Source organism: Schistocerca americana, chromosome 4 (assembly GCF_021461395.2).
Source record: "Schistocerca americana isolate TAMUIC-IGC-003095 chromosome 4, iqSchAmer2.1, whole genome shotgun sequence".
Taxonomy (NCBI): Eukaryota; Metazoa; Arthropoda; class Insecta; order Orthoptera; family Acrididae; genus Schistocerca; species Schistocerca americana.
The window spans coordinates 595,607,045-595,626,093 of record NC_060122.1 but is presented as its reverse complement, the minus strand read 5'-3'; the positions used below and the strand labels follow the sequence as shown (position 1 = coordinate 595,626,093).

The 19,049-nt window shown below is 44.0% G+C and overlaps 1 protein-coding gene and 1 non-coding gene across 2 annotated transcripts in view; both read right to left on the bottom strand.

Annotated features, from left to right (window-relative positions):
• The window catches only part of LOC124613640 (sodium/potassium/calcium exchanger Nckx30C), a 1,525,550-nt gene that overhangs the window by 1,295,423 nt on the left and 211,078 nt on the right, over positions 1-19,049 (bottom strand). The window lies entirely within an intron of this gene.
• Positions 1,935-2,006, bottom strand: Trnat-agu. Its single transcript has one exon. It is a non-coding gene; the product is annotated as a tRNA-Thr (tRNA).

Here is a 19,049-nt window from a genome sequence, read left to right as displayed (position 1 = left end):
ACGAAAGCCAACACCACCTGGAGCTATGAGCAAAGGGTTACCACCTCAGCTCACAATCTGGACACAGCAATCACAGTTCCTATCCATACCAAAAACGGCCTGATAAGTAGACAAACACACACGAACTATGGCAGTTTAAGCTCAAGAGCACAGAGGAAATAAAAATAAGTCGCTTCTTACAAGAACCACACAGAACTAAGTGTTGTACTCTGATGATGTGCTGCAATAACAAACGCTACTACGAAACTGCGTCATCCGCCTTAAAGGTCGCATGATCTCATGTCAATGGTATCTGATTTTTTTTTCTTTTAGGAAAGTCCTGGGGGCGGTTGCGAGGGAGACTCCGTTTACGTACCTCTCCTTCCAACAACTTCGGGCGAACTGCGACTTTGCATAGCGCCTGCAGTAAATGTGGTAAGCATACGCAACTCGCAAATTTATTGGGCAGGTTTGATTATCATCTGAATGTTATTCGTGTGCGTGGCTGAGGACACTTTGAAGATTTGTGGAAAGTAAATGAATACGTGATCTCACACATAATTGTGAAAGAACCAAAAGGTTCTATGTGCATGCATGTAGAAGAAATACTCTTACAAAATAGGATAGTTCTTTTGAGATTAATAGAGGTAGAAGGAATTGAACGGCACTTTATATGGGCCATAAGAAGCTTGTACAATGAAAAAAAGTTAATAGAAACAGGGACAGTGAACTAAGAATGACATTGCAACTAATCTAGCAGCTAAACAAAGTTCTTCTAATTTAATTCTATTTTGTATATGAGTGTCATGCTTAAAAAATAGAATAAGAAAACAGAAAACAACAAAGCGATAAAACCAGATAAGGATCATTATATGAAAACATTAATGTATGCTGACGATCAGACTATAACTGCCACTTCAGGAGAAATAATACAAAAAAATATTTTTAAATAAAACCAAATTGGTAAAAATTATAATTTCAGTATATCTATAAAAAAGAGAAAGGAATGGCAATCTGAGAAAAACAACACGTGCACTCAAAAATAGTAATGGGAAACAAAACTGTTGATGATTTTGACTACCTTGGCTGCGAAATTTCTTTAGATTATGATAAAGATATAAATAATAAAACAGCAAAATTTCATGGTGTCAATAGGACAATATAAAGAACATTAAACAAACGACAACTAAAGAAACGGAACTGCAATTCTATAAAACGATAGCTCTTCCAGTGCTACTTTGCTTGTCAGAATCTTTGATAGCAAACAAGGAAGACATAAATGACGAGAGAAATTAAATTCCTCAGATCAGTTAAAGGACATAAATTAAACGGAAGAAAAATAAACGAAGATTATTACAAATGAGCTTAAAATATTTGCTATAAGCAGAAATATTTTATATAAGCAGAAATGGAAGCAACATGTAGAGACAGAATGCAACAAGGCAGATATTCCAAAACGTTTTGCAGTTTATGCCAAAAGGGGTAGGTACAGTACGTCGGCCCAGGAAATGATTAAGCTAAGACGCTGAAGCAGGTTCCTCGAACCTACTCCATGAATGCTAATGACGGTGATGATGATGATAATAAAAACTCTGTAGTTTTTTGCGCCAGTTACTCGAAGTTTCTACCTGCATTCATGTTGAAGATATAGTTTTGTGAAATTGGATGAGTCTCTCTTGAAACCCCCTGCAGACTACCTTATTCACGACCCTGTCGTTCCTGCATTATACAGGCATTTACGATTCCGCTGTCACTTAACGACTTGAGGCTAAGAGGTGCAGTGGTGAAATTACATACTACAAGTAGTCACCCTGATTGCGTCTGCTGTCATTAAACATCCTGATAGGGTTCACACGTAGAAGGGTTTGTAAGGAAATTACATGGTCTCACAGACTTTTCAAGTCTCAAACATCTATGATGCACATATTCAGACTGAAGCGACGAAAGAAAATTTGTACCAAAGCTGGGATTCGAACCCAGGTCTCCTCCTCACTAGACAGGTTCGCTAACCACTACGCCACCCTGGCACAGTGGCTTTGCACAATTGTACGTACAACTGTAGCAGCCTCCCTCCAGGAGACCCTGGTTCGAATCTCGACCTTTGTAAAAATTGCCATTCGTCGCTTCAGTCTGCACGTATGCGTCATAAAAGAATTCTGCTGAGTTGTACGCCTATTAGATTACATTGAAACGTGTTTGTAGTTGATGTTACAGTAATAATCCCGTGGCTAGCGCCCTTAGCAGAGAAAGAAACAAGACTACGTAACAAGACAAATGTTTGCAATGCTAACAGGGCGGGAATGTTTGCACTCGAGCTCGATAGGGCAGGAGAGTTTGCGCCGTAGCTGGCTCGTCAGCGCCCGGAGTGGTGTTTCCGGCAGAGCGAGAGTGAAAGACGGCCGGAAGGCCAGAGGTCACTGGGTCAGCCCCGGCGTTCCCCGAGGGCCTGGCATTAGCCGCCACCTGGCCACGCCGCCACCGATCTGCCTCGTTAAATCCGCGGCTGGACCTGTCAACGGCCGTACCGTCACACCAGCCGCGTGCTATTTGCGCTTGTCTCCCTGCCAGCTTCTATCCCTCTCCCACTCCGTCTCACTTCTCTCTCTACCTTTCCGTTTTCTCTTTGGACGCAAGCGCGCTTGAGAGCTAAGTGACTCGCTATCTAGAGAGCTATTGAGTCCGAATATTATTTAAGAATTGTAAATTAGATTTTCCGCTGTTTCCTTAAAAAAATTAAGGGGAAACAGGAAGACTTGCAGATTTTCGACGACGTCGCAGCAGCGGATAATTTAAACCTCAATGTAAGCAGATGATGCAGTGATGAAAATTCATGTGAAGCATTTAATCTATGTCTAAAAAAAAACTAAACTCCGTCCGAACAGGCCTTGGAAGGCCCAACGGTACCGACCGGCCGCCGTATCATACTCAGCGGATGTGGAGGGGCATGTGATCAGCTCGCCGCTCTCACGGCGCTTGACAGTTTTCGTGACCGGAGCCGCTACTTCTCATCAAGTATCTCCTCAGTTTGCCTCATAAGGGCTGAGTGCACCCTTCTTGCCAACAGCGCTCGGCAGACTGGATGGTCACCCACCGAAGTGCTAGCCCAGCCCGACAGCGCTTAACTTCAGTGATGCGACGGGAACTGGCGTTACCACTGCGGCAAGGCCGTTGGCTTAATCTGTGTCTGCATATACCTAATACTCCGAAAGCCACCGTATGTTGAGTGGCGGAGGGTACACTGTACCACTACTAATCATTTACTTTTTCGTTCCACTCGCAAATAGAGCGAGGGAAAAACGATTGCCCGTATTCTTCTTTCTTTTTTTGTCAGTTGATGGGGGAGACAGAAGCAAACATGAGTGGGCAGAAGTTCATAGTAGTGTCCAACCTACTCACCACAGAAGAAAAGAAAACTGCATATCTATTCCTTCATTATTCTCACACACTATATAAATACACAGCAAAATAATTAAATAGAATAACACAAATATGATTAACTACAGAGAAAAGGAATAAAGTATAGATCAAAGACAAACCAGTGGCAATGTCGGCAATACAGAAAAACACAATACACTCCTAGAAGTATACAAATAAACAGTGAACGAAAAAGTGTCCAGCGTAAAATGTAACAAAAAAAAGCGTAGTTTTGCAAAGCAGCATAAAATTAGACCACAGGTATTAGTGTCTAAAGAAGAAAGAAACTAAAGACGCGTTAGCAGACGGAATTTCCTGATGTAGGAGAAAAAGCAAGTAGAAATTACCCTGAGTAAAAACCAACAACAAACTAACGAACTATTTTAATATCTAAAAACAGATCAAATTGCAAATATCTTTAATAACAGACCAATGATGATGCTTTACTTCACTAAAGCGAAGCGCGTCTGGTGAGAAATACACGCATTTTCTTGTAGTTGTAGTGACGGAACAAAAATACCCTCAGGAACTGTCTGTACGTCTCGGTGCAAGCCCCAATCACTCTAATCTTATCTTCGTGATCCTTACGCGAAATGTACGTTGGCGGCAATAGAATCGTTCTGCATTAGCTTCAAATGCCATGTCTCTAAATTTCCGCAGTAGCGCTTCTCGAAAAGAACGTCACCTTCCCTCCGGTGATTCCCATTTGAGTTCCCGAATCGTCTCCGTAATATTTCCGCGATGTTCGAACATGTCAGTAACAAGTCTAGCAGCCTGCCTCTGAACTGCTTTGACGACTTCTTTTAACCCGACCTGGAGCGGATCCCAAACACTCGAACAATGGGTCGCACAACTGTCCTATATGCGGTCTCCGTTACAGATGAACCACACTTTCCTAGAATTCTCCCCATAAACCGAAGTTGACCATTCGCCTTCGCTACTACAGTCTTTACACGGTCATTCATTTCATATTGCTCTGCTATGTTACGGCTCAGATATTCCTGCTTATCGCGATCATTCGCTTTAACCATAAGCCAGTCTGAGCAAAATCCTAAATGAGGACAAACTGCAGGAAACGATCCCTGAGACGATAAGGAGCAAAATGGTCACATGGTAATCGTATTTGAAGGTGAAGATCTTTGGCAATGACCGAGTTATCAGCTCCAGGCAGATAACTGGCCAGCGTAGGGTAACCAAAACAACTGTGTGGAACGTTCTCCTCTGCGGCCATTGTCGGTATCGCTTACAACGCGTGCAAGCCATATTACCTGCGGACTTGCCTCCGCAGCGACCGTTTCGCCGCTGCTTCGTCTTATGGGCCACCTTGGTGCACGTATTCCTGTCATCTACTCTCTTCAAAAATGGTTCAAATGGCTCTGAGGACTATGGGACTTAACGTCTGTGGTCATCAGTCCCCTAGAACTTAGAAATACTTAAACCTAAGGACATCACACACATCCATACCAGACGCAGGATTCGAACCTGCGACCGTAGCGGTCGCGCGGTTCTAGACTGTAGCGCCTAGAACCGCTCGGCCACGCCGGCCAGCTCTACTCTCTTCACAGATGAGCTAAGGTTACGACGGATGCTATCGTCAACCTACAGGACACCCACTTGTGGGCTGCAAAGAGTCGCCATGGTATGTAGGGGCGGGGATTATTGGCTACCGCCTCGTGGGACCATTCATGCTTTCATAACTTCTCACAGGCGAGGTGTATCTGCGCTTTCTGCAGGTAACCCTGCCTCCCTACTGGGAGATGTATCTTTTGTAGTGTGAGACGTAATGTATTCTCTACGCGGCGGTGCTCCAGCTCAGCGCCCTCTTGAGCGTGGAGTTAAAACGGCACTACAGAGGGCACATTCCACTTACGTGGTTTGTCCTCATGTGTGCTTTCAGTTATTGAAATTACAATGCATTTACTCAAAAAAAATCACTATAGTCCCGAGTTGCATTTAACACTGCGTTACAGTTTTCTTGGATGTCCTCAGTTGCTTCGTAATGGGGTCCCTTCAGTGCAACTTCAATTTTGGGATAATCAGAAGTCGACTGCCGCCAAATCCGGCGAATACAGTGTGTGATCCAGGACTGCCATCTATTTGCTGGCGAAAAACTAGTGCATACCCATTGCCTTGTTGGCTGGGGTGTCGTTATGGAGTATCAACGAGGAACCTGCCTCTCAGTATTCGGGCCGGATTAGACGAATTGTCATCCACAAACGCTGGAGGACTCAAAGAAACTTAATCTTGCTTCACTGCTTCATCAAAGTGTCAGATAAGTACTGTTACATCAGCAGCCAGGGTGCCTTCTGTAGCAATGCAAGCCTTTTGACTTTCTATCCAGCTGTTTTTGAAACTTCCCATGACATAGGCACAGCCTCGAGTTCGCGTCTCGGTCCGGCACACAGTTTCAATCTGCCAAGAAGTTTCATATCAGTACACACTTCGCTGTGACGGCGCCGGGAAAAGAGCATCTCCGAATCGTCAAAGCTGGCCAGCTGCCCGTGTGCTACTGTCGCTGTCCTCTGTCTAAAGTGGCTCAAGGATGGTGAACCGACGAATAGATGTTACCTTCTCAAATACTGTTTCGACCTGAAATCATCACCAATAATTAATAACTGCGACCATTCCTGCCTCACAAATGCTGAGCGAAATGGAGATTATGTAAACCCGAACAGGCTATTCTCATCTGAAGTACTGACACACTGTTCACCCAAACAAAACCCTACATCCTCCAGTACCGAAGACATAATTCACGGCGAAACAATAGTTCAACCTAGCAATGACATCATTTATCCATCTCACCGTCAAAGCTGGTTGCATGAAAACCCAGCTACACTTCCATTTCAGCCACCTCAACGTCTCGGATCTTCTTTCACTCCATGTTTCCTATAAGCATGGAATATACATAGATATTACCCACAACAAAAAAATTTTGCATCACCCCAGTTCCCAGAACTCCTAAAGATAGACGTTGACCGTGGATATTGTATCACAGACACAGTCTCTTTGACTGTTAAGAGATGTCACTAAACCCCCCCCAAAGATGTAAACAACCATGCAGAGCAGTGCCTATTAGACGGATGGGGTCCGACAGCCGATCATTTCCAGTCATTCCACCAGGAAGGAGGTACACGATTCATGTTGTCTATAGTTCAACCATGCCTAGACAGTCAATACCGCGGTTCGATCCTGTCCGCATTGTTACTTTATGCCAGGAAGGGCTCTCAACAAGGGGAGTGTCCAGGCGTCTCAGAGTGAACCAAAATGGTGTTTTTCGGATATGGAAGAGATAGAAAGAGACAGGAATTGTCAATGAATTGCCACGCCCAGGTCGCCCAAGAGCTACTACTGCAGTGTATGACCGCTACCTATGGATTATGGCTCGGATGAAGCCTGACAGCAACGCCAACATGTTGAATAATGCTTTTAGTCCAGCCACAGGACGTCGTCTTACGACTCAAACTGTACGCAATAGGCTGCATGATGCGCAACTTCACTCCCGACGTCCATGGCGAGGTCCATCTTTCCAACCACGACACCACGCAGTGTGGTACAGATGGGCCCAACAACATGCCGAATGGACCGCTCAGGATTGGCATCACATTCTCTTCACCGATGAGTGTCGCATATGTCTTCAACCAGACAATCGTCGGAGGCGTGTTTGGAGGCAACCCGGTCAAGCTGAACGCAACCCGGTCAGACTGAACGCCTTAGACGCACTATCCAGCGAGTGCAGCAAGGTGGAGGTTCCACACTGTTTTGGGCTGGCATTATGTGGGGCCGACGCACGCCCTTGGTGGTCACGCAAGGTGCCGTAACGTCTGTACGAAACGTGAATGCCATCCTCCGACCGACAGTGCAACCATATCAGCAGCATATTGGCGAGTCATTCGTGCACTCCAAAATGGCGCTATCCAGAACCAGTGCAGAGGCAACTGCACCATAGATGCACCATGTAGGGATGAATGACTGCTACGGAGACGGGTAATGGCTAAGAGAAGTGCACTGTTGGGCAACTGGCTGCTCAGATGAACCGAGGGGCTACCTACAGTGTCTCCTCAAAGACCGTTTACAGAATGTTGCTTCGAATGAGCCTCCACAGCACGCGCCTGATTCATGCACCCATCCTGAGACGAAGGCTGGAATACACATGCCAATACGACAACTGGACGTCCACTGAGTGAGGCCAGGTGGCCTTTTTTCGACAAATCACGTTTTATGCTCCATCGGACTGACGGCCATTGGCGGAACGGACCAGCAACAATCATCGCAAATGTCCAGACCAGAGGAGGGAGCGTCACGGTTTGGGGCATGTTTTCGTGGCATTGCCTGGGTGATCTCGTCGTTCTGGAAGGCATAAACGGAAGTATATATATCCTTCTTTTGCGACTATGTCCACCCCTAGATGCAGTTTGTTTTTTCCTTGGCACGATCTCCTCTAACATCAGAACAATGCAATGTGTCACACAGTTCGGAGAGTACGTGCTTGTCCCTAAGAGCATGAGGATGAGTTTACCGTACTCCCCTGGACACCAAATTCCTCGGATATAAACCCAATCGAGATTCTGTGGGACCACCTCGGGGCTGTTCGTGCCATGGATTGTCAACCGAGAAAGCTAGCGCAGCTGGCCACGGCGCTGGAGTCCGCATGGCTCCACATCCCTGTCGTTGCCTACCAGAACTTCACCACCTGCGCGCCCAGGCTGCAAAAGGTGGTTATTCAGACTTTTAATAGATTGTCACTTTAATTTACCTGCATCGTGTATGTGTGGAGAAGATGGCCACACCATTACTCGAGGAGATGTATTAAGATCTATCAAGTGGGAAATTACTTCTTGATGAAATTGGAGGCACTGACAACATATTCTTACATCTCAACAGCTATGGCTACGCCTCAGTTAAGCCCCAGTCAGGTTTGTAGACACAGCACTCCGCAACTTCATACATATTACAATCGCCAACATACTACTTAAAATTAACTTTCGCTGCCTTTTTGTCGTATGGAAAATTTTATCCAAGAGAAAAATCCTGTTCCTCGGTCCTGAATTATAAGCCTTATTCATAAGCTTCTTTAATTATTAGCCTAAAAAAAAGGTCAAAAATACATTTACGTAATTACTGGCTCAAAATTATATAAAAAGTAATTGCACGCTGCACCTGGTAACTCTCACAGTGAAATTACGATTTATTTTCTGGCACTACACTGCACTTACGTAGATGCTATTATTCTAACAATTTATGATCAGCGTGGTATGAGTGCGAACAAATGGGTACAGTGGGACAGTGCTGACACGACTATAAAAGTAAATGTGCTTCTGCCCTTTTGCTTTTGCTGCAACATTTCATGTGATGTACTACTGCTGCGTTGTGAGTAACTCGGCGTCGTGGATCGGCTTTCCAAATACCTGCGCTCATTTAAATTACATTTTTATAGTGTTTTGCAGCAGTGACGCGGGAAGTCAGGCTTGGTGCCGTGCTCAGACAGCTTAATTACTAAATTAACTACACACTTTCAGCAGAAATTTTTTCAGTTGTGACCACGCGTTGGTAACATTTCAGGTACAGCACATCCGAATGGTTTGTACTGGTATCATTGATTTGTTGATTTCATCCCCATCAATACATTCGTTTCTTTTCACTTCATTTAATTCACTTCCTATACATATATATCTTGTGCATAAATAGGCTAGAGGATTCATATCCATTCGACTACATAACTAGCGATTAATCACTAGAAACCGTAAAATTTCCAAGATTATCCTTACGGAGCCACATAAAGCGTAACGGCCATATAAAATAAGAAATAAGCATGCTTTAGCTTCGGCCGTGAAAGAGAAAGGTGGGCAAATAGCACAAGAAATACAATAGACTTAGAAAAGTCCTTCGTAAGTCGTACACAGATGACTTCTACCTTTACCACTGGAGGGCAGCACTGGACGGCGACCTAAGATGGATGGCCTGTGACTATCCAAAGTTCAATAGTAAGATTGCACCATCAAAAGAGAGGAAAAGGAAGTGGAAGTTATTGGCTGAAACTGGAAGAGAATGCTGGTAAAGAATAGGGACGTGATCTGTTGTATTATTCGTAGTTTGGTTTCATGTGTGGCTATTATTTTTTTCATATTTGAAGGAAGTAAATTTGCTCCAAAACTAAGTTTGAACATTAAATGTTTTCAGTATATTCACCGATGTGATATAATGACTAACTTAAGTGAATGAAAATTTATTGTTGATGACAGGCAGTTTTTCATATTTTCTGTGATCATTAACATCAAAGAAAAATACGGTGATGATTAAATTAACAGTGTTAGTTCTGTGGTATTATTTTTCATTTTTCAAAAAAATGGTTCAAGTGGCTCTAAGCACTATGGGACTTAACATCAGAGGTCATCAGTCCCCTAGAACTTAGAACTACTTAAACCTAACTAACTTAAGGACATCACACACATCCATGCCCGAGGCAGGATTCGAATCTGCGACCGTAGCAGCAGCGCGGTTCCGGACTGAAGCGCCTAGAACCGCTCGGTCACAACGGCCGGCTCATTTTTTAACAACCTGTTTATCACCAAATACAGTTGCTGAACAACGTTGATATCATGGATTATCCACGTTTGGAAGTTTTTGCCCAGTAGTTTACTACAAGCAACAATATATTGAAATAATTAAATTTTGAAGCAGTAACACATGTAACCCAGAATACACTGCCTTATAAATTTTATGGGTAATTTGGGGAGCGTGCTAATAATCGATACTCTTATCATGCATTATAATGAGAATATTCTGGAAAGTTCTTAGATATAATATCTGGCGGAAGGCGATTTTGTTTTATAGTTTCTTGTTATCATTATTTAGTGACTGTATCAATATATTTTCATTCTGGATTAATAAAAGTTGGTTTCCGGGTTGGAGTATAGCAAAACTCAATTGATTCCTTTTATCGCCATATATCATACCAAGTCGGTTAAAAATAGTAGACGGACAATTTCGTTATTTATCTCGTCCCTAGTTAGGACTGAGAGGCAGCAATCAGAAAAAAAGTCACTTCAATGAAGCAGATTTACTGTTATTTATCTACCATCAGATGCTTGTAATTTGGAATAACTGATCTGAATTTGTTTGAAGTAATAATGATGAAGGTTTGGTGACGTAACAGATCTAGCTGTAAAATTGTTAAAAGGTACTGTGCGTGGTGATCAGTCAGCTCTAAGAACTTAAACTGCAGCTAGCTTCGTGGACTGGGCATACATTCTCAGTATCTCTCGGCGTAGGGCTGTGAAAGAAAGCGTGAACTCAGCACGTTATATATACTACGCTACATGTTAGAACAAGCAGGCACTCATTGCGAAGTACACTGGAGCTGAGCATTTTGATCCTTCCTAGACAATCTAAAGGCTATTTTTAAGAGTGGATCCAAACTGCAGGATACAATATCTGAAATAAAAGGAATGAATGAGATAGAATGAATATGTGTTGGGACCTTAATGTTTCCTTGCCGTACTCCTTCTGTCCATACTGCGGAACACCTACAGAACACTGTAGTGGGTGACGTGGCACAGAGGGCAGCAGACCAACATCATCTAGACTACAGGCCTTCGCGCACACTTGTGACGTTACATACTGATGGCCGGGTCTGTATCGGAACGCTCCTGCTAAGCACTCTGCAGCTGTACGAACTTAGTCTTAGAGCTGAGACCGCATAAGGATTCTCGTACTTTCCTCTTCTACATGGTCTTGTAATGAAAGTATGGAAATTTATATCATTGAGTAAAGTAACTGAACAAAACGGTCCATGTTATTTCAAGATGTAAAATTATTCTGAGGATCTGCCTTAAATACGCGTTTCTAGGCTTGAATACAACCTGTAATTTCAAACTCTGTCTTTTACCTCAGGAGCTGCGTTTTCCTGCAGTAAAAAATCGGCAATATGCAACAACAAGCAGACGTTTTCGGTTTTAAAAAAAGCAGCTGGAGTTCCTACAGAATTTAAGAATTTGTTTCCCCGGTTATTTTCGTAAATTTCCCTCTCGACTTCAAAATTTGCTGACCTCACACGAAACTCAGATCATTCGACGAAATGGAGCACCTCCTGACATAATGTTTAATAAATATTTTATTTCCCTATTTCTCCAGAACTTTAGAACCTTAAACATGAAAAGATTGTTTCTCCTATATCCTTGACTGAAATTCGTGTCACAGAGTGCTGTTAATTTAATCACAATGCACTTACCTCGAAATTCTGCTTTATATATTGCTTAATGTGTCGAACACTAAATTCATTAAAACAATTTTCTTAGGTAGTTTACTCAAATTGAAATTATTTCCGAATAGCTGTATATGTAAAACTGAACAAAATCATTCTGTAGCTCTTCCAAATAAAAGTACTGGAAACTGAATAATCTGGTTGTAATGATTTGGAATACTAAACATTTTCGAGTCACACTAATTAATATAACTATTCTGTGTGACAACAGTCGCAAATATGAGAGACATTTCACAGCCAGCCTTGTATTAACCTCGCAGCAATTATCCAGAATTAAGAAACAAATTATACTGGTACATTACACATAACTGCTTTTAAAAACAATTGGTAAATGTGGTGCAATGGAAACAAATAACACGCTATAAATTTTTTGGCATTTACTTACCCTTGAATGATGCGTAGACAAAAATTCCTATCTGGGAATAGCTGCAACCTAGCGATTTCTCAACTTCACACATATGGGAAATCGAAACATGTGCACTTTCATGCCTTTTTGGGATTTATAATGTAGCTGGCAAAAGGGAACGCAACTCTTGTATCCTATACTTCGAAGAACTGTAGGCGAATACTGTATGAAATCTATATTAGTTTCACGCAGCACACACTTTCAACACAACATACACGTCAACAGAACTGCCGATTAAAGATAAGATGGCCAACAGTTTGTGACGTCACGTGCCAATATGGCCGCTGTGCGTAGGCCTATAATCTGGAAGGCTTTGACTAGACCCCCGTCCGTCTCGAGGCATCTGCGACCGCGTACCCGTATTGTCTGCCACATTCCTTTCCAGTGTAGCATATACATTTTAGCGTCCTCTCACAGGCGGAAGTCTATAGCGTTAAGACAATCGAACCTCCTACGCTACTGAACCGCCTCGCCTACTGCATTGACCGCTGAAGGAGTCATCGAGATGCCTGGGCGTAGTATCATACAAGTGATTCGTAGTTCTACTATTCTGTAGCGATGTGGCCCTTTGTGCTGCCAAAGTCACTTCCTCCAACAACAGAGACAGTGCGACTCACACGATGTGCAGGAACGTCTCGCCCGTGATGCAGCGTAGGGCGGAAACGATATAAATGCTACGAGCATCATAAAATGACGGTTGCCCTTAGACCAGAAGTAAATATCTGGCCATTTAAATTGAAATTACATGAAGTGTGCTACATGCTTGTCATTGTAAATCATAATCCACACGTGAAGGCTACAAGGAGAACAAACGTTACCAGATTGAACTTATCGTCATACTGGTCCAGCCTCAGGCGTTATGTTGTGAAGTATCATTAGCTACACAACACGGTCACCTCTGTTTCGTAAATCCGGTGATTTGGAAAGCAGCTGTTCCATTTCTATATCCTACCTTCGAAGTCTCCATGACTTTATCTTTCAACAACATAATGCAAGACCACATGTTTACCGTGCTGTCCTGACCTACCTCGATACAAACAGTGTTCGTCCACTGAAAATATCTGGCCCAGCGGCTGGCACGCCACCACTCACCAGACACTACGATTAGTGAACTGTATTCTAGGCAGCATGGAGTGACGCCCACGTACTTGTAAATCCGAGCTATGATTGACACGTTACGCAGCCACGTTAGAACCACTGCTGCTTCTAGAAGTAGCACCTCTGGGTGCTAAATTTCGCGCCCTGTATGCCTCCAATTCACATGAAAATTTGTGTTCTTCCTACCACACTACATAAGCACAGTAATTGAAATTTCGTACTTTGCTATCCCTTCTGATATTTCAGTTTTAATAGACATCAGTGTAGATGCTGTGGATATCAACGATATCGCCCCTCGTAAAGAGAGCCCAATTTGTGTATACGCTGAATTAAAGGAGTGTAATGACATCTGAAGAAAAACAACGACAAAACTTAGTCTAGATAACAAGTCCATAGAGAATAAACCTTACATACATGTGATTAAGTAGACCTTTAGCCGGCCACAGTGGCCGAGCGGCCCTAGGCGCTTCAGTCCGGAACCGCGCTGCTGCTACGGCCGCAGGTTCGAATCCTGCCTCGGGCATGGATGTGTGTGATGTCCTTAGGTTAGTTAGGTTTAGGTAGTTCTAAGTCTAGGGAACTGATGACCTCAGATGTTAAGTCCCATAGTGCTTAGAGCCATTTGAACCATTTGATTTTTGAAGACCTTCCCGCCGTAATGACGATGATACTCTTCTCGCGTATGTGGCCGGATAATGCACACGTTTTGACACAGTAGTTCAACGAACCAACTGGACGCCATCTTCAGGTGAGTATGCCAATGCACGATCTCGTCGGGCGGTTCTAGGCACTTCAGTCTGGAACCGAGCGTCCGCTACGGTCGCAGGTTTGAATCCTGCCTCGGGCAAGGATGTGTGTGATGTCCTTAGGTTAGTTAGGTTTAAGTAGTTCTAAGTTCTAGGGGACTGATGACCTCAGATGTTAAGTCCCATAGTGCTCAGAGCCATTAGAACCATTCGATCTTGTCGGAACCGAGTTGGCAGCAGAATCATCGGCTCCTGACGCAGATGATCGCTCCTTCTTCCCACTACTGAGATCGTGTTCTATAGAAATCTATTGAATTTCGATTATCTGATAATATTATTAACAGGGATAGGAGTTTCCGTTTAAGTTGGACGCGTAATCCAATTTTATCTTATATTAAACAACAGCGGTCTTCGTTTTGACCATCGGATTCTTTTAATTAGTGTCCTGCTTCTGCTGCATCGTTTTTCGAGTCTATTTCACTTTCACTTGGGCATAGAAGCGCTGTTGCCGGTGCACTCGCGGTGGACCAGCCGCCGTTTGTAAAGGAGCGCCAACTCTGTTGGAAACTCAGAGACTGTGCATCAGCATACTTGCCTGAAGATGGCCTGGCTGCATACCCAAGAAGGAATCATCGACCCTACACACAGTTTAGATGATAAGGATACAACAGCTTCCATGGAGGAAGTTTCAGGCAGTCACCAGGCTTCCTCCACAATTGCCAACGCTTTCGTAGTATATCACTACACTGTTGACCACACGTTGCACCAGCCACATGTAACCAGCCATTTACTTAAACGTCAGTATTTCCTTCAAACGGCGAAGTTGCGATGTCGCCCTAGTTTGCGATACGATTTCCACCAGCGAGCGTATTTTCCCTGTTAGAGTTGTGTCGCCGCCAAATCATTCCCAGTCTGAATATCGGTATCATCTTCTGCAAAACAGTATGTCAGATCAGTCGGCAGAAGGTATACAGTAATATCAATAAGGGTGGCAATTGCGCTCTCGCTGTGTGGAAACTGTACAAGTTGAACGTGCTGCATAGTAAACTCGCCAGTATAAACGTTAGCCACCTTATAAGAGCATAGTATGACCTGTGGAGTGCTGTAAAACTGGTGTAAGCTAAAAATGTGACTATCATGGCAGTGAAGTCGTGTGTATGTGCCAGACAATTGTATGGAACCAACACAGTATGTTGGAGGCGAATGTCACGACCTGCCAATATAAGTTGTTTCAAACCCGACATTTATTACAGGTTCATCACAACCAGTTTTCAAGCAAATAATGAGAAGAGAACTGCGTACAATGGACATTTGGAGTCAGGTACCCCGCAAAAGGCCATTGCTCACACCGGCCCATACAGCTGCTCGTCTTCAATGGACCCAAGACCACATGCATTCGACAAAAGTTGACGAGAGTCCTGTAGTGTATTCCCGTTTCAAACAATGTAAGGTATATAGTACACCGAGTGAGGTGTTTAACCCCCGGAGTACACATGGGTATAGTTCAGGCCAGAGGTATTTCTGCGGTGTTTTGGGGGAGTTTTTCGTATCATGATTTGGGCACACTTATACAAGTTGACGTCAAAGAGAACCATGATGATTCCCCCTCCTCTGAGTCCTAGAGCTACCCAGTTTCCTCTATCTTAACAATTACTATGCTGTGTCTACTTCTGTCTTCCAAGATGACGAAAGTCGTTTCCACAAGGCTATACACATGCTCTCCTGGTTTGATGAACCCTGGCGCATCCTATCGGACGTCGACTGGCCCGCTATATCATCCAATCTCAATCGCTCTGAAATGCTGGCAGTATTTGGAGCAGTCAACGTTCTTTAACTTAGTAGCTCTGCAATATATAGCCACCAAGGAGCTCGATATGGCCTCCCTGACGAAACTTGTGAACGCTCTTCGTAGCCGAATAAATGCCTTTATCATGGTTAGAGTCAGTGTGAAGAAAGGAAGCGTAATAGGACCGCTGCTATTCTCCATTTACATAAACGATTTGGCGGGGAGGGTGGGCAGCAGTCTGCAGTTGTTTGCTGATGATTAGCTGTAAGGCGTCGAAGTTGAGTTACTATAGGAAGATAGAAGAAATACAAAATTTCCAGTTGGTGTGATGAATTGCAGCTAACCCTAAAGCTGGAAAAATGTAAGTTAATGCGGATGAGTAGGAAGAACAAACCTGTAATGTTCGGATACAGTATTACTAGTGTCCTGCTTGACGCAGTCAAGTCGTTTAAATATCTGGGCGTAACATTTCAAAGCGATATGAAATGGAACGAACATGTGAGAATTGTGACAGTGAAGGCGAATGGTCGACTTCGGTTTATTGGGCAAAGTTTTGCAAAGAGTGGTTCACTTGTGAAGGAGACCTCATGTAACAGGTCGGACTCAAAGAAGAAGTCGAAGCAGTTCAGAGCCGGGCGGCTAAATTTGTTTCCGGTAAGGTTCGAACAACACGTAAGTGTTACGGAGGTGCTTCGGGAACTCAAATGAGAATCCCTGGAGGGAAGGTGAAGTTCTTTCTGAGAAACACTATTGACAAAATTAAGAGAACCGGCATTTGAAGATGACAGCCGAACGATTCTCATGCCTCCAACTTACATTGCGCGAAAGGACCACGAAGATAAGAGAAATTAGGCCTCATTCGGAGGGGTACAGACAGTCGTTTTTCCCTCGCTCTATTTGCGAGTGGAACAGGAGGGGAAATGACAAGTAGTTGTGCAGGGTACCCCCCGCCCCGTACCGTGGCTTGCGGAGTATATTAATACCTTCACTGCGTGATAACAACGGTGCAGTCACTGATGACAGTACCACTAAAGCAGAGTTATTAAACACGGTTTTCCGAAATACTTCACCAAATAAGACGAAGTAAATATTCCAGAATTCCAATGAAGAACAACTGCCAAGATGAGAAACATACAAGTAGATATCCTCGGTGTAACAAAGCAACTTAAATCACTTAATAAAGGCAAGGCCTCCGGTCCAGATTGTATACCAGTCAGGTTCCTCTCAGAGTATGCTGATAAAATAGCTCCATATTCAGCAATTATACACAACCACTCGCTCACAGAAAGATCCGTACCTAAAGACTGAAAAATTGCTCAAGTCACACCAATACCCAAAAAGGGAAGTAGGAGTAATCCGCTGAATTACAGGGTTTTAGAACATATGTTTTATTCGAACATTATGAAGTACATCGAAGAAAACGATTTATTGACATATAGTCAGCACGGATTCAGAAAATATCGTTCTTTTGAAACACAACTAGCTCTTTACACTTATGAAGTAATAATTGCTATCGACAGGGGATGTCAAATTGATTCCACATTTTTAGTTTTCCAGAAGGCTTTCGACACCGTTCCTCACAAGCGTCTTCTAATCAAACTGCGTGCCTACGGAGTATTGCCCCAGCTGTGCAACTAGATTCGTGATTTCCTGTCAGAAAGGTCACAGTTCGTAGTAATAGACTGAAAGCCGTCGGGTAAAACAGAAGTAATATCCTGTGTTCCTAATCTATATTAACGACATAGGAGGCAATGTGAGTAGCCGTCTTAGATTGTTTGCAGACGATGCTGTCATTTAACGTCTTGTAAAGTCATCAGATGATCAAAACTACTTGCAACATGATTTAGATAAGATATCTGTATGGTGCGAAAAGTGACAATTGACCCTGCACAAAAAAGTGCGAAGTTATTCACATGAGTACTAAAAGAAATCAGCTAAATTTCGATTATGCGATAAGTCACACAAATCTGAGGGCTGTAACTTCAACTAAAGACTTAGGAATTACAATTACAAATAACCTAAATTGGAGCGATCACATAGATAATATTGTGGGTAGAGCAAACCAAAGACTGCGATTCATTTGCAGAACACTTAGAAGGTGCAACAGGTCTACCAAAGAGACTGCTTACACTACGCTTGTCCGCCCTATTCTGGAGTACTGCTGTGTGGTGTGGGATCCGCATCAGGTGGGACTGACGGATGGCACCTAAAAAGTGCAAAGAAGGGCAGCTTGTTTTGTATTATTGCGAAATAGGGGAGGTAGTGTCACAGACATGACACGTGAACTGGAGTGGCAATCATTAAAACAAAGGCGTCTTTCGTTGCGACGGGATCTTCTCATGAAATTTCAATCACCAGTTTTCTCCTCCGATTGCGAAAACATTCTGTTGGCACCCACCTACATTGGGAGAAATGATCATCACGATAAAATAAGAGAAATCGGGGCTCGCACGGAAAAATTTATTTGCTCGTTTTTCCCGCGTGCCAAATGTTCAAATGTGTGTGAAATCCTGTGGGACTTAACTGCTAAGGTCATCAGTCCCTAAGCTTACACACTACTTAACCTGAATTATCCTAAGGACAAACACACAGACCCATGCCCGAGGGAGGACTCGAACCTACGCCGGGACCAGCCGCACAATCCATGACTGCAGCGCCCTAGACCGCTTGGCTTTCCCTTGCGCCGTTCGAGAGTGGAAAGCTAGAGAGACAGCATGAAGGTGGTGGTTGAACCCTCTGCCAGGCACTTTATTGTGAATAGCAATCACGTAGATGTAGATGTAGATGTATTAGTGTGATGTCTCCTGGGATGGCTAATTTTTGGTCTGCCTTCTCGAGTAAAATGTCGTGGAATCGTGTTTGTTATCCTCTCAGTGATCGCATACACGGAGCGTCCCCTAGTTCAAAATGGCCCCGCACCTTGAAAGAGTGGCGCGTGTGGGTGGTTGGCGCAGCCGGACGACTCGCCTGCGGCAGCTGCAGCCTCCGGAGGCCGGGCCGCCAGCAGGCCGTCTGCCGCAGCAGGCTGGCGCCTCGCCAGCCCGGGACACTTGTGAGACGGACACACCTGCTCCGGACTCGCGACCAGCGTCGCAGCACCTCACCGCCACCTCCTGCAGCCGCCGCCACCCCGATGGCTCTTGGCACCGTCCCAGAGGTCCTCCGTTGTTCCTGCCCCTCGTTTACTACACTCCACCGCTGTTCGTCTAAGTACCAGGCCACGGTGAACATCTCTGAGCCCGGGAGCGAAAATATATGATTTTGCAGGTTAGAGATACACCTATTCTCGACGGAGCTCCCTGTACGGTCGGTACAGGTTGAACGCGAACTCCACCCCCAACTTTCGGATGTATTCCAGGA